The following is a 17,254-nucleotide window of genomic DNA, read 5'->3' on the forward strand; positions in this document are numbered from 1 at the left end:
TCTAATCTTCGAGAACATGAGAGAACTCACAGTGGAGAGAAACCATACAAATGTCATCTATGTGGAAAAGCCTTTGTTCAAAGTTCTTATCTTAGAGACCATGAGAGAACTCACACCGGAGAGAAACCATATAAATGTCATCTATGTGGAAAAGCCTTTGTTACAAGCTCTTGTCTTAGAAAACATGAGAGAACTCACACTGGTGAGAAACCATATACATGTCATCTATGCGGAAAATCCTTTGTTCAAAGTTCTAATCTTCGAGAACATGAGAGAACTCACACTGGTGAGAAACCATACAAATGTCATCTATGTGGAAAAGCCTTTGTTACAAGCTCTAATCTTAGAAAGCACGAGAAAACTCACACTGGAGAGAAACCATATACATGTCACCTATGTGGAAAAGCCTTTGTTCAAAGCTCTTATCTTAGAGAACATGAGAGGATTCACACTGGAGAGAAACCATATACATGTCATCTATGTGGAAAAGCCTTTGTTCAAAGCTCTTGTCTTAGAAAACATGAGAGAGCTCACACTGGAGAGGAACAGTATATATGTCATCTATGTGGAAAAGCCTTTGTTACAAGCTCTGATCTTAGAGACCATGAAGGAACTCACACTGGAGAGGAACAATATATATGTCATCTATGTGGAAAAGCCTTTGTTACAAACTCTGATCTTAGAGACCATGAGGACACTCACACTGGAGAGGAACAATATATATGCCATCTATGTGGAAAAGCCTTTGTTACAAATTCTGATCTTAGAGACCATGAGGGGACTCACACTGGAGAGGAACAATATATATGTCATCTATGTGGAAAAGCCTTTGTTACAAATTCTGATCTTAGAGACCATGAGGGGACTCACACTGGAGAGGAACAATATATTTGTCATCTATGTGGAAAAGCCTTTGTTACAAGCTCCGATCTTAGAGACCATGAGGGAACTCACTTTAATTATAGTGAATGAACATGGAAGTGCCTTTAGCCACAGCCCTAATATAATATCAACCACAAGACTCATGTGGGGGAAGTTCTATGGTCATATTCATTATGGAAATGCCTTCATTTTTAATTTATCCTTACATAACATGAGTGAACTGCATGTGGAGGAACCCTGTATTTATAATCAAGGAGGAAGAGACATTAGCTGGTCTCTGGTCATAGGGTGGACAAGAAACTCCAGTATGAATAATAATCTAATCTCCCTTCAATGGGAAATTACGCAGGAAAATCTTTACAGAAGGAGATCACTCCAGGACAATAACAGAAAAATTAATGCTGAAGAAGTTATTCATTATTATATGCATGGAAAACCTTTACTAGTAGAAAAACTGTTGTAGGCATGTGAAGTTTCACACTCTATATAATAGTGAATGAATGAAAGTCTTCAGTGATTTTAATTCCGTAGTCAACATGTAGTTTCTCACACTGTATATATACATTGATAGAATCAGATGAAAGGTTAGACTTTGCATTAGAAATCCCTGACTAGGAAAAACATTTATCAAGAATGTCTTAATAGAGTTTAGTCATTAAATTGTAATTTTGCCTAACGGCCTCTTATAAAAATATAAGAAAGATACGTAGAATTGTGACATCATCTGGGAATTCTAAATTCAGTATTTTGTAACAATAATTTTTTTGCAGTAGTTCTTGGAACTGCATATGAGGCAAACTTGTTGCTGAAAAATCCATTATGTTGGTCAGGGTCCTATTTTTCATGCAGCAATAGTAATTATGATGATTGGATTCAACTAGAAAGTGTCTTTGAATATTAACTGAAAAACATAGAACACAAGATGATGCGTCATTACTACATATTGTTAACCACGTATGTAGGTCGTAATGATGAATTAAAGATTCTTATATAGATAGTTTGTGACTGAACCCTGTATAAATTTTCATTTTAAAATGCCATTATTGAAACAAAGAAGGGTATTACCTAACAATAAGGGGGTCCATTCAACAACAGGATATAACATCTGTAAATATTTATGCGCTCAACATAGGAGCACCTACATATATAAAACAAATACAAACAGATGTCAAGGGAGAGACAGTTATGCAGTAAAAGGGGGATGTTAATACACACTTTCATCAATGAACGAATCATTCGGACAAAAATCAGATAACATCTACCATAAGTGACACGTTAGATGAGATGGACTTCACAGAGGTACACTGCACACTTCATCCCAAAGCAGCAGAATAACATACTCTTGGCAAGTTTCCATGAGACATTCTCCAGAATTGGTCATAGTTACTGCCTGTTAGTAGCAATCAGTAATTTTTTTTTCTCTTTTACCCAAGCCATGTAATTGCCCCTCTTCCTCGTTCTCCTATAAAGCCCTTGCTTTCACCCCACAGATAAGACACTTTTCTGTTTACTGCTGGAATCGGTGCTCCCCAAACTGCAAATCTTTAATCCCAAGTAAACACTCATCTGCCTCTCGTTGCAGCTCTTGTTTTCAGGTGGCAATGGGGACAAGTAATGTTTCTTTTCCTTTCTTGGCCAGGCACTACAGAGCGAGACCTGGGAGAGCTGATTTTGGAAGGAACTCTCTATTCTGGCTCTCCCAGTTTTCAGGATCCAACCCGCAGCTCCAGAATGAGTGTGATCACTCTGCCACTGCCTCAAAACGTGCCATCATAGGCCACCAAACGATTGAAGAAAAATAATAGTTTAAAAAAAACTTTAAATATTTATTTATTTTGGAGAGGGAGAAGGAGAGAGAGCATGAGCAGGGGAGGGACAAGAGGGGGAGAGAGAAAATCCAAGCCAGGCTCTGCGCTGTCAGTGCAGAGCCCGATGTGAGGCTCAAACTCACGAACTGAGATCATGACCTAAGCCAAAATCAAGAGTGAGATGCTCACTCGACTGAGCCACCCAGGCGCCCCTCCATTACATGTTTTGATGACTGCCCCGCACCGGTGTGTGCGAACTCAACAACTCTGCCACTCACAGCCCCCATCACTGGTGCACACAGATTTCCCCATCTCTGAACCATTCAGACCCTGGATTCCAGTTTCACACTGGTCAGGATCTGGCCTTTCCTTCACCACGGCCCTAACAAGTCTCACAGGCCTGATGCCACGATGCTACTTTCTCTTCTCCCAGGCTCCCCAGTGGCCTGTGGGCCTGTAGTGGACTCGCTGGTGCTCCAGGGTTTGACTGTTGCCAGGCAGACCTTGCTTTTCACCTCCTGCATGCACTGATCGCACGGTGAGCAAAACGCCCTCGACACACACACAATCTGATAACATGTTCTGACAATCACATGTAGACCTTCCACCCTGACCACACTCTCAACAGACACAATAATGGCCAACACCCCCACAGTCAGACAACGCAGGGACACACAACTGTGTACAGATCATATGACTATATACTTTCTGACCACACAGAATTGGTGACACACATATAGTCATCATATAAAGGGAATCTGGCTGTGCATGTGTGTTTTGGTGTTGAGGCGTTTCACATGTTGCCATCAACATGACAACCTAGGGCTTAGAGGGGAGAGGCTCAAGGCACAGAATGTGTGCTGATGCCCATCAGAGCCTGGCAGTGCTCGTTCTTGGTATATTGTGTAAGAGGCAGGTGGAGCCTAAGGATCTGCATACTAAGTGTTTGATACAAACATACTAGCCAAAAAAAAATTTTTTGGTAGAAAAAAATGCAGAAAATTTAGCCAGGGTCCCGTGAGAATGCATGAAGGATTCAGTATGAGTCCAAACTGTCAGCTGAGGATTTTTCCTCAGAAGATTCATATTGCTCTTAAAACCTGCATATAAATGTTGTATACATATAAACACTGAAGCATTCTTTGCGTTAAAATATTTCAAGTAGGGGTAACCTGGATGGCTCAGTCGGTTAAGTGTCCAACTTTGGCTCAGGTCATGATCTCACAGTTAGTGGGTTCGAGCCCCACATTGGGCTCTGCACTGGCAGTTTGGAGCCTGGAATCTGCTTCGGATTCTGTGTCTCCCTCTCTCTACCCCTCACCTGCTTGTGCAGGCTTGCTCGCTCTCTCTCTCTCCCAAAAGTAAATTTAAAAAAATAAAATATTTGGCGTGCCTGGGTGACTAAGTCGGTCAAGCGTCCGACTTCGGCTCAGGTCATGATCTCACGGTTCATGAGTTCGAGCCCCACTGACAACTCAAGAGCCTGAAGCCTGCAGCCTGCTTTGAATTCTGCGTCTCCCTCTCTCTCTGCCCCACCCCCGCTTGTGCTCTGTCTCTCACAAATGAATAAACGTTAAAAAAATTAAATAGAAATAAAAAATATTTGGAGTAAAAGAAGTTCAGTTTCTGCCATGACTGAGTAGATTTTATTGGTCTTACCCATAAAAAGCAACATCAAAACCTGATTAAAATATACAGATCTTTGAAGATTTGTCATGTTACCTGTTTAAACAGGAGTTTTTGAGGTACAATCCATGAGACTAGGGAAATCCAATGAGATGATTGGCACATCCACACTGGATTTTCTACTGAGGCAATTGAAAATTAGCGGGATGGGAGAATGAAATTCCAGGAAAAAAGATGGAGCCTTTCTGGGCTTGGTAGAAATAAGTTTGAATTTTGTGCATGCAAAATATTGGGGCTTTTGCTTCCAGATAAGGTGTGAGTAGAGGTGGAATAACAGTAGAAATTAAATATTCACTTAAAAGGTGTATTTGTTAAAGTCTAAAACGTTGTGGAACCAGAAAGGATTACCTGAACTGAGATTCCACCCCGGGGAAAAGCCTTCGTTAGTGGAGGTGAGATCACCAGACATTTCCACACCTGAAGAAATTGCTTAGTATGGACACTGACAGTCTCAGGGAGAAAGACATCACCAGGGAATAAAAACAAGCTGATAGGCACATAGACTGTCGTGGCAGCTTGAAATCAGCAAGAGTCCCCCCAAACGGGGCTGCTTTTCTTTACAGGCTATTAGGTCGGGACTGGCAAGAAAGGTGGTGTAATACAATTCCATGGTTTTGGGAGATTACTTCCAACAGCAGGAAGACATCCGCAGTGATTTTAGAAGAATGAACCTGAAGGCATGAAGGTCAGATTCACTCCAAATCAAAGTGGCAACACAGGCAGAGCGCATTCCGATTACAGAATGGGGAAAATGTGATGTGTCCCAATTCTATCTGCCTAAGGAAGGGGATAGTCACCATCTCTATGTAAAACAACATCAGTGCCAGCGTCTCCCTTTTAGAAGATCTCAGAGCAGCGCCCTGCCGGCTCAGTCGGTGGAGCATGCAACTCTTGATCTCGGGGTTGTGAGTTCAAGCCCCATGTTGGAAATCAAGATTACTTAAAAGTAAAGTCTTCAGAAAGAAGGAGAAAAAGGAGGAGGAGGAGAAGAAGAGGAAGAAGAAAATCTCAGGTATACAAGAAAAAAGTAAGGAAACGTGATGGGAGGTGGGAGTAAAGGACAAATATAGACAAGACCAAAAAACCCATGCATATTTTTAGATTGGAGTCACAAAGAAAGGAATTTACAATAATTATGTTAAATAGAGTAAAGTAATAAAAATATATTTAAATAGAGACAAGTGCAATGGCTCTGGTTTTAGCGAACTCTGGTCTATAAGTGAAATTAATGGAGGAGGTTAACAGGCTTTACATAGAAAACCAAACTAGTGGGGCGCATGGTGGCTCAGTCAGTTAAGTGCCCAACTCGGTTTTGGCTCAGGTCATGACTCACAGTTCGGGCTGATGGCGCAGAACCTACTCGGGATTCTGTCTGTCTCTTTCTCTGTCTCTCTGCCTTTCTCTGTCCCTCCTCTGCTTATGCTCTCTCTCTCTCCCTCAAAATAACTTTCAAAAAGTAAAAAAAAAAAAAAAAAAAGAAAACTAAATTAGTGAACTCGTGGATGTTTATATGAAATATTCACACAAAAGCCCAAGAGATAAAGTGGGGGAACTGAGAAAGACATTGTAATACCCTTCAAAAAGCACAGGATAATTAGATTCTCAGTGTTCCCACATATGAAAGAGGGATATTAGTCATTTCTAAATGAACAGTAGGAGCCAGTTACTGCCTTGTCCTCCTGAAAGAGGAGAAGCCCTTTCTCTCTCTCTCTCTCTCTCTCTCTCTCTCTCTCATCTCGGACTTCTACATGTATTTATGGGAGGGACTAATACGGGACTCATTCCCATTTAGTGATTTGGGGATTCATGGCTGTTGAGAAAAATCAGATTTTCATAGCTTCTTTCTGCGCTACGAGTTTTGCCAAACAGTATACAGCCTGTCACTAGAAGAGATGATGATTTTTTTACATGATTATTTAGATTCAAGTTAGTTGACATATAGTGCAGTACAGGTTTCAGGAACAGAATTTAGTGATTCATCACTTACATACAACAGCCAGTGCTCAACACAAGTGCCCTCCTTAATGCCTGTCACCCATCTAGCCCAACCCCCCACCCACGTCCCTCCATTCATCCTCAGTTTGTTCTCTTTATTTAAGATTCTCTAGGGGCGCCTGGGTGGCTCAGTCAGTTGAGCGTCTGACTTCGGCTCAGGTCATGATCTCACGGTCCGTCAGTTCGAGCCCCGCATCGGGCTCTGTGCTGTCAGCAGAGCCTGGAGCCTGCTTCGGATTCTGTGTCTCCCTCTCTCTGCTCCTCCCCCCACCCATGCTCTGTCTCTCTCTCCCTGTCAAAAATAAACTTTAAAAAGATTCTCTTATGGTTTGCTTCCCTCTCTGTTTTTATCTTTTATTTCCTGTCCCTAGGCATACCTGTTTGGTTTCATAAATTCCACATATGAGTGAAATTATATGATGTTTGTGTTTCTCTGATGACTTATTTCGCTTAGCATAATACACTCTAGTTCCATCCACGTTGTTCCAAATGGCAAGATTTCATTCCTTTTGATTGCCGAGTAGTATTCCAGCGTGTGTGTGTGTGTGTGTGTGTGTGTGTGTGTGTGTTCACACCAACTTCTCTTTTATCCGCTCATCAGTCGATGGACCTTTGAGCTCTTTCCATAATTTGGCTATTCTTGATAGTGCGGCTATAAACATTGGGGTGCATGTTCCCCTTAGAATCAGCACTTTTGTACTGTTTGAATACCTAGTAGTGCAACTGCTGGGTTGTAGGGTGGCTCTATTTTTTAACTTTTTTGAGGAGCCTCCATAGGGTTTTCCACAGTAGCTGACAGTTGGCATTCCTTTCAATGATGCAAAAGGGTTCCCGGTTCTCCACCTCTGTGCCAGCACCTGCACCTGTTGTTTCGTGAGTTGTTAATTTCAGCCATTCTGACAGGTGTGAGGTGGCATCTCCTTGTGGTTTTGATTTGTACTTCCTTGATGATGAGTGACGTTGAGCATTTTTTCGTGTGTCTGTTACCCATGTGGATGTCTTCTTTGGAAAAGTGTCTATTCATGTCCTCTGCCCATCTCTTCACTGGATTAGTTGTTTGTTGGGTCTTGAGTTTGAGAAGTTCTTTATAGATTTTGGATACTAACCCTTTATCTGATATGTCATTTGCAAATATCTTCTCTCATTCCGTCGGTTGTCTTCTAGTTTTGCTGATTGTTTCCTTTGCCTTGCAGAAGCTTTTGATCTTGATGAGGGTCCAATAGCTCATTTTTGCTTTTGGTTCCTTTGCCTCCGGAGTCAAGTTGAGTAAGAAGTTGGTGCGGCCAAGGTCAAAGAGGCTGTTGACTGTCTTCTCCTCTAGGGTTTTGATGACTTCCTGTCTCACGTTTAGATCTTTTGTCCACTTTGAGTTTATTTTTGTGTATGGTGTTAAGAAAGTGGCCCAGGTTCATTCTTCTGCATGTCGCTGTCCAGTTTTCCCAACACCATTTGCTGAAGAGACTGTCTTTATTCCATTGGATGTTCTTTCCTGCTTTGTCAAAGATTAGTTGGCCATACGTTTGCGGGTCCATTTCAGGGTTCTCTATTCTGTTCCATTGATCTGAGTGTCTATTTTTGTGCCAGTACCATATTTTCTTGATGATTACAGCTTTGCAATACATCTTCAAGTCTGGAATTGTGATGCCTCTAGGCTTTCTTTTTCAGGATTGTTTTTGACTATTAGGTCTTTTCTGCTTCCATACAAATTGTTTGTTCTAGCTCTGTGAAGAATGCTGGTGTTATTTTGATAGGGATTGCACTGAATATGTAGATTGCCTTGGGTAGTATCAACATTTTAACAATGTTTGTTCTTCCTATCCATGTCCATGGAATGTTCTTCGTGTGTGTGTGTGTGTGTGTGTGTGTGTCTGTCTGTCTGTCTTCTATTTCATTCATAAGCTTTCTATAGTTTTCTGTGTATAGATTTTTCACCTGTTTGGTTAGGTTTATTCCTAGGTATTTTATGGGTTTTGGTGCAGTTGTAAATGGGATTGATTCCTTGCTTTCTCTTTCTGCTGCTTCATTATTAGTGTCTAGAAGTGCAACCGATTTCTGTGCATTGATTTTTGTCACAGACTATGAGTCTGGAGTTCTCTCTTGTGCAGCAGAAGAGTGGACACAGAAGTGAATACAAGAGAGGCTAATGTCCAGGAGGAGACGAGAGCCCCAAGCAGGGGTTTCGTCTCCATATTTATTGAGCTCACGAGATATTACCCGTGTAGTGAACGTGAAGAAAACAAGATCTTACACACGTGAACACAGAGCAAACAGTCACATAGTAATCATTAACTTGTGTGAGTAAGAAGCAAAGGGTCTGGGGGGGCATGTGGAGTTTGTGATCAAGGTACATTGGCACCAGATGGAAAGTAATTTCCTTCAGGTGATATAACAAGTTTCCTTCGTGATCCCATTACAGTATCTCACTAGCTAACCTCGGGCGTTTTCGCCCCGTGGTGGTGGCTTTCCTCCCTAAGCATTTTTCTATCCCATTACGTAAATAGAATCTATTTCCCCAAGATTTTAAATCCTGCGACTTTGCGGAATTCATGGATCCGTTGTAGCAGGTTTTTGGTGCAGTCTTTTGGGTTTTCCACATAGAGTATCCTGTTGTCGGTGAAGAGTGAAAATTTGACTTCCTCCTTGCTGATTTGGATGCCTTTTATTTCTTTGTGTTGTCTGATTGCTGAGGCTAGGACTTCCAACTCTATGTTGAATAACAGTGGCGAGACCTCAGGGAGAAAGCGTTTCTGTCGCCTTCCTGACCTTAGGGGGAAAGCTGTCAGTTTTTCTCCCATGAGGGTAATATTAGCGGTGGGCCTTTCGTATATGGCTTTTATGATCTTGAGGTATGATCCTTCTATCCCTACTTTCTTGAGGGTTTTTTTTTTTTTTTTTTTTGGTCAAGAAAGGATGCTGTACTTTGTCAAATGTTTTCTCTGCATCTATTGAGAGGATCATGTGGTTCTTATTATTTCTTTTATTAATGTGATGTATCACATTGATTGATTTGTGGACATTGAACGAGCCCTGCATCCCAGGTATAAATCCCACTTGATCCTGGTGAATAATTCTTTGAATGCCTGTTGGATCCGGTTGGCTAGTATCTTGTTGAGAACTTTTGCATCCATGTCCATCGTGGATATTGGACTGTAGTTCTCCTTTTTAGTGGGGTCTTTGTCTGGTTTTGGAAACAAGGTAATGCTGGTGTTGTAGAATGAGATTGGAAGTTTTCCTTCCATTTCTATTTGTTGGAACAGCTTCAAAAGAATAAGGGTTAACTCTTCTTTATTTTTTTTTAATTTTTTTTTCAACGTTTTTTATTTATTTTTGGGACAGAGAGAGACAGAGCATGAACGGGGGAGGGGCAGAGAGAGAGGGAGACACAGAATCGGAAACAGGCTCCAGGCTCCGAGCCATCAACCCAGAGCCTGACGCGGGGCTCGAACTCGCGGACCGCGAGATCGTGACCTGGCTGAAGTCGGACGCTTAACCGACTGCGCCACCCAGGCGCCCCGGGTTAACTCTTCTTTAAATGTTTGGTAGAATTCCCCTGGAAAGCCATCTGGCCCTGGACTCGATTTTTGGGAGATTTTTGATTACTAATTCAATTTCATTACTGGTTATGGGTCTGTTCAAACTTTCTATTTCTTTCTGTTTCAGTGTTGGTCACTTAGATATTCCTAGGAATTTGTCCACTTCTTCTGGATTGCCCAATTTACTGGCATATAACTGCTCATGATATTCTCTTACTTGTGTTTGTATTTCTGCAGTGTTGGTTGTGATCTCTCCTCTTTCACTCGAGATTTTATTTATCTGGGTCCTTATTCTTTTTGATCAATCTGGCTACGGGTTTGTCAACTTGTTAATTCTTTCAAAAAACCAGCTCCTGGTTTCATTGATCCGTTCTACTGGGTTTTGTTTTCGTTGTTTTTTTTTTTCCTCGATATCATTGATTTCTGCTCTAATCTGTATTCTTTCCCAACTTCTGCTGGTTTGGGGCTTTGTTTGCTGTTCTTTTTCCAGCTCTTTAAGGTGGCAGATTAGATTGTGTAGCTGAGACCTTTCTTCCTTCTTTAGGAAGGCCTGGATTGCTGTATACTTACCTCTTATGACTGCCTTTGCTGCATCCCAGAGGTTTTGGGCTGTCGTGTTATAATTTTCATTGGCTTCCATGTACTTTTTAAAACTGTTTGTTTATTTTTGAGAGAGAGTGCGAGTGGGAGAGGGGCAGAGACAGAGGGGGAGACAGAATCCCAAGCAGGGTCCAGGCTCTGAGCTATCAGCACCAAGCCCGACACAGGGCTCAAACTCACGGACCTTTGACGGTCACGTAACCGACTGAGCCACCCAGACACCCTGGCTTCCATGTACTTTTTAATTTCCTCTTTAATTTCTTGGTTAACCCATTCATTCTTCAGTAGGATGTTCATTAATCTCCGAGTATTTGTGGCCTTTCCAAATGTTTTCTTGTGGTTGATTTCAAGTTTCATATCATTGTGGTCTGAAAATACACACCGTATGATCTCGATCTCTTTGTACTTGTTGAGGGCTGATTTGTGTCCCAGTATGTGATGTCTTCTGGAGAATGTTCCATGTGCACTGGAGAAGAACGTATATTCTGCTGCTTTAGGACGAAATGTTCTGAATATATCTGTTAAGTACATCTGGTCCCATGTGTCATTCAAAGATATTGTTTCCTTGTTGATTTTATGCTTAGATGATCTGTCCATTGTTGTAAGTGGGGTGTTGAAGTCCCCTACTATTATGGCCTTATTATCAGTGAGTTTCATTATGCTTGTGATTATTTGATTTATATATTTGGGTGCTCCCAAACTGGCGGCATAAATGTTTGCAATTGTGAGATCTTCTTGGTGGATAGGCACCTTGACTGTGATATAATGCCCTTCTTCATGTCTTGTTACAGTCTTTATTTTAAAATCTAGTTTGTCTGATATAAGTACGGCTACTCTGGGTTCCTTTGGCGACCATTAGCATGATAGATGGTTCTCCATTCCCTTACTTTCCATCTGAAGGTGGCTTTGGGTCTAAAATGGATCTCTTGTGGGGCACCTGGGTGACTCAGTCAGTTGAGCGTCCGACTTCGGCTCAGATCATGATCTCGCGGTCTGTGAGTTCGAGCTCTGCGTCGGGCTCTGTGCTGACAGCTCAGAGCTTGGAGCCTGCTTTGGATTCTGTGTCTCCCTCGCTCTCTCTGCCCCTCCCCCGCTCATGCTCTGTCTCTCTCTCTCTCTCTCTCTCTGGCAAAAATAAATAAACATTAAAGAAATTGAAAAAAAAATAAAATGGATCTCTTGTAAGCAGCGTATAGATGGATCTTGTTTTCTTATCCATTCTGATACCCTGTTTCTTTTAATTGGAGCGTTTAGTTCATTGACATTTAGAGTGACTACTGAAAGATATGAATCTATTGCCATTGTGTTGCCTGTAGAGTTTGGAGTTTCTGGTGATGTTCTCTGGTCCTTTCAAGTCTTTGTTGCTTTTGGTCTATTTTGTTTTGTTTCATCCTTTCTCCCCTCAGAGAGTTCCCCTTAAAATTCCTTACAGGGCTGGTTTAGTGGTCATGAACTCTTTTATTTTTTGTTTGTCTGGGAAATTCTATCTCCCTTCTATTTTGGATGACAGCCTTGCTGGACAAAGGATTCTTGGCTCCATATTTTTCTGATTCAGCACGTTGGATATGTCCTGCCACCCCTTTCTGGCCTGCCAAGTTTCTGTGGATAGGTCTGTTGAGAACCTGATCTGTCTTCCCATAGAGGTTAAGTGTCATAGACTCTGGGTCTGGAGTTCTCTCTTGTCCAGAAAGAGAGCGGATGCAGGATTACAATGAGAGAGAGGCTAATGTTCGGGAGGAGACAAGAGCCCCAAGTAAGGGTCCTTGCTCCATTGTTGTCAGGATCAGAGGCTTACAAGCATGATGGATGTGCACAAAGGGACAATGAAATCGTGAACATTAACTCATGGGTGTGAGGGGAAGGGGATTTTGAAGATATGTGCTGTTAGGGGTTTGGGTCAATACGAAACAAAATCCTGGCACTGACCAGAAGGTTGTTTACAGCAGACGTGAGGCACCACCTCTGTTTACCTAAACTGGCCTAGGGGATAAGAAAGACAGAGTATGCTACTTCAGGGTCAACAAGGCGTCTTTCTTTTGCTAATTAGCTCAGCTCTGGGCAATTTTGCCCTTCTGTGGTCTAAAGTCCTGTTTTCCTCTTTTTGTCCTTCCTTTCCTTCCCTCCTTCCTTCCTTCCTTCCTTCCTTCCTTCCTTCATGTGAAAGCAGCTTTCTGCTATTGTACTAGATCAGGGGGCGCTTCCGCCCTGAATACCTAACCTTATTTACCTAATCTTGGATGTTTTCATCTTGAGATTTCCTATTCCTACACCTTTGTCCTATACTGGGGGCCTTTGCCCTGTTTACCTAATCTTGTTTACCTAATCTCGGAGGCGTTCATCCTGTGGCTTTCTATTTCTTTATGCCTTGTTAACCCATTGGTGTAAGCTCAGGGAATTCCTAAGCTTATTCCCCACAGTTAAGGACTTTTTTCCCCTTGCTGCTTTCATCACTCTTTCCTTGTCTGTATATTATGTGAAGTTGACTATGATACACCTTGGTCATGGTCGGTTTTTGTTGAATCTAATGGGAGTTCTCTGTGCTTCTTGGATTTTGATATGTCTTTCCCCAGATTAGGAATGTTTTCTGCTATAATTTGCTCACAAAAACCTACTACCCCTTATTCTTTCTCTTCATCATCGGGGACTCCTATGATTTGGGTGTTACTCTTGTAAAAAAATTTTTTTTAACAGTTTATTTATTATTGAGAGACACAGAGAGACAGAGCATGAGTGGGGATGGGGGGGGGGGGGGTAGAGAGAGAGGGACATACAGAATCCAAAGCACGTTCCAGGCTGTGAGCTGTCAGCACAGAGCCCAACGCGGGGCTCCAACTCATGAACTGTGGGATCATGACCTGCCGACTGAGCAACCCAGGTGCCCCACGGTTATAGCATTTTTAATATCGTCCTTACTAGCTTTTACTTCTTTTACCCCTGCAGAAAAGGATTCTATGCTTTTTTTCAGCCCAGCTAGTATTCTTATTATCGTGGTTCTATATTCTAGTTCAGACATTTTGCTTATGTCTGTATTGATTAAGCCTCTGGCTGTCATTTCTTCCTCTTTCTTTTGGGGTGAATTCCTTCGTTTGTCATTTTGCAGGAAGAAAAAGAATTAATAAAATGGAAAAGTTAAAAATTAAAAACAACACAAAAAATCAAATAAAGGAATCTAGACCCTAGGTGTGTTTGGTCTGGTTGCTGAAAGAAGCTTGACAAAATAGAGATAAAAGGGAAAGAAAAAAAAAAGTAAGAAAAAGTTTAAAAACTACAAAAAGGATATAAAATAGAATAAAATAAAATGAAGAAAGAGAAAAAATTACCATAAATAAAAAAAGCATAGTAAAAAGAATTTCAAGAAAAATTTAAAGAAAAATGAAAAGAAGCTTTTCTCTTGCTTTATCCAAGAAAAAGAAAAGGGGGAAAAATAGCAATTTAAACAAAAGCAGGAAAAAAACCCCACAAATAGACGGACCAGTAAAACAGAATGAAACCCGAATGAAGTTACCTCACGTGTCCCCTAGGACTCAAACTATGAAGCACTCGATAGTCCGTACACTAAGCAGCGGGAGTGACTTCTGGTGGTCCTCCAGGGCTTGGTCGGTGCAGTTGGGCGGGGCTCGGTGTAACTGCTCCGTTCTCCAGTAGGAGGCGCTGCTTAGCTTACTGCTGCGGACCCGTGTGGTGCGTGTGCGCATGTATGCACATGCACAGGAGAGGTGTAAATGGCTTCACCCAGCCTCCTAGTTTCTGGCACAGGAACTCTACGCTCTCACCGACCCTCAATCAAACACCCCTTCTCTGTCTCCAGCTTCCGTCCACTCCCTGCTTCTGTACTGCCCGTGTCCAAGCTGTCAGCCTGCCAGGCAGGACCTCCCTCCTGAGTTTTACCTCAGATGAGGCTGTGTTTCCAAACCCTTAACTCCTGAGGCCCCTGCAGCTTGGACCCACTCTGACTCTCTGGGGCAGGGTCTTGCTGAGCAATGGTCAGGTGCCACCTTGCCCCAGAGAACATTCGTGTGATTGCGCTGCAGCAGAGGTTCAGAGATTGTGGCAATTCACGACACACAGCCCGCACCAGGTTTTACTGAACTCTGGCATTTTTGTTCTAATACCAGCAAACGTGGCTGTTCTCCGGGGCTCACTGGGATCTTTGCCTGTGGGGAAGCCATATGGCCTCTACCACATGCCCTCCAAGCAGGGGAACTACTTCTCCCCTTGTGGCCCACAGACTCCTTGGAGCCAACTGCCTGTTGCTGGGGATTCGCCCCTCCTCCCCACCAGAGCATGGCCAGGCACTGACCTCTGAAACCTCAGACTCTGCACGCCCCTGTTTATAGAGTCGTAATGGTATTAAAACCCTCTCCTTTCTCCTTTTCTTGTTCAGTCACTGGTGAGTGTTTCTACTCTTTCTCTCTAGCTACTTTTGGGTGGAGTGCTTTCCCTCTACATTCCCCCCATCCCCCGCCCCTTCTCTGTCCTCTCTCCACAAAAACAGCTCCCTACCCTCCGTGGCTTCTCTCTCCCCCAGTTCACCTCTCACACCAGGTACCCGCCAAGTTCTGTGGCTCAAGTTGTGCAGATTATTGTGTTAATCCTCAGATCAATTACCTATGTGCCCAAAATGGTTTGGTGCTGACCTAGCTGCATTTCAGGGATGAGAGAAGCCGAGAACTTCCATGCTGTTCCGCCATCTGGGAACATGAGGTTTAGTTCACTTAAGTGTCTGTGTGTGTGTGTGTGTGTGTGTGTGTGTGTGTGTGTGATGCCGATGTCAATTCAGGAAGAGAAGGTTGGATACCAATATTTCTACAGGCTGACTTATATTTGTGGATATTTCTGAAGCTATTTCCTTTATGGCTAATGTGCACTGCTCTGTGGGCATTTTCCCTAAGATTCTGCTCAATTTAGATAAAATAAAAAGTAAAACTAATTTCTTTTGATTAAGTCTTCAAGATCCAAAATCCATTTAGTCAATTTGAACTCTTTCAATTACAAAAATGAAATATCATGAAGGGTATTCCACTTAAGACATCTTATTGATCTCCAGAGGTTGTATAAGCAATTACCAAAAACTTGGTGGCTTCAAAGGAGAGAACGTTATTCTCTCACAGTCTGGAGATGAGAAGTCAAAATCAAGATGCTATTCAGGCCACATTCCCTCTGAGGCCAAGTCAGTGACAAGGGCCAGGCAAAGTGCTCCTATATTTCTTGGCCTCTATTTACCAAAGAGGAGAAACAGACTTTGGTGTCTTCTCTTCTTAAGCTGTAGCTCCTCTTCCCAAGTGTTATGACTTCCAGATATGATTTTTTTTTTTTTTGGTCATTGCAAATTACATGGTGTACCAGCATTACTCGTTTTCTAAAAGGACCTGATCATCGTAACATGTGTGAAAGAATTCTCTTGTCCACTCAAAAATATATCGAATTTAATACACCAAACAGAAGAACAAAGGGGAAGGGATGAGAGAGAAAGAGAGACAGAGAGACAGAGAGATAGAGACACACAGAGAGAAGCAAACCTTAAGAGGCTCTTAACTACAGGGAACAAACTTAACTGATGGAGGGCAGGTGGGCGGGGGGGGGGGGGGCGGTGGGCCAGATGGGTGATGGAAATTATGGAGGGCGCTTGTGATGAGCACTGGCTGTTGTATGTAAGTGATGAATCACTAAATTCTAATCCTGAGACCAATCTCACCCTACCTGTTAAGTAACTAGAATTTAAATAAAAACTTGAAGTCAAAAAGCAAACAAACAAGGGGAGCCTGGAGGGCTCAGTCAATTAAGCATCCAACTCTTTTGATTTCAGCTTAGGTCATGTTTTCACCGTTTATCAGTTTGAACCCCACGTTGGGCTCTGCACTAACAGCATGGAGCTTGCTTGGGATTCTCTCTCTTTCTTCTCTGCCCCTCCTCGGCTTGCCCACGTGGGCTCGCTCTCTCTCTCAATAAACAAACAGTAAAAAAATAAAAACAAACAAACAATAGAGGGGGAAAAACACAATTTCGGTGGACCCTGCCGTTCCGACACCTGGTTGAGTGAGAGATACTGACACATTACAGCCACAGCTTAAATGAGGGCGCACTGTTCCCTGCATTTCCAAATTCCAACCTCAAACTGTGTATCAATGTCACAAATCCACAACAAACGTGTCCTGAAACAAGTGAACCTAAAACTACCTTGCAGTGTAATGTCCCAGTAGTACCAGTTAAAATTTGGCAAATAAACGATGGGTATAGGATATGTACTCATATTGGGAAGGGAGCTAAAAAAAAAAAAAAAGATTTTACAAAGCATGAAACCAGCCACAGGATGTCTCTTGTTAGCATTTCTAGGCCACACCTTGATAGACAAATATGTTGATAAAAACCTTCATGATAGTTGTATATACGGACCATATGGAGAGAGTTCAGGAAGTTTAGAAGCACAGTGATGGACAGCAATCATCCCCAAATAATTTGCTGGTGCCACACACATTCTGGCTGGTGGGGAAGAAGTCCTCCTACATGACACCCGAGCTCAATTTGCAAAATGATCTTCCACATCCTAGGAACAATAATATCCATCAGTGCTTGACTCACTTGATATTACTCTGAAAGCAAAGTGGACACTCAAAAAGGACTTCCACGGGGAAGTTGGAAACTCTCAAGTCAGTCTGTCCAGAAAGGGAGCAATGGAAATGGGGGAGGTGGAGAAAGTGCTGAAATGTGTGTCTATCCATTGAGGGAGGCAGGGGAAGGAGACAGGCTGGG

This window comes from Panthera uncia, unplaced genomic scaffold (genome assembly GCF_023721935.1).
Source record: "Panthera uncia isolate 11264 unplaced genomic scaffold, Puncia_PCG_1.0 HiC_scaffold_1544, whole genome shotgun sequence".
Lineage (NCBI taxonomy): Eukaryota > Metazoa > Chordata > Mammalia > Carnivora > Felidae > Panthera > Panthera uncia.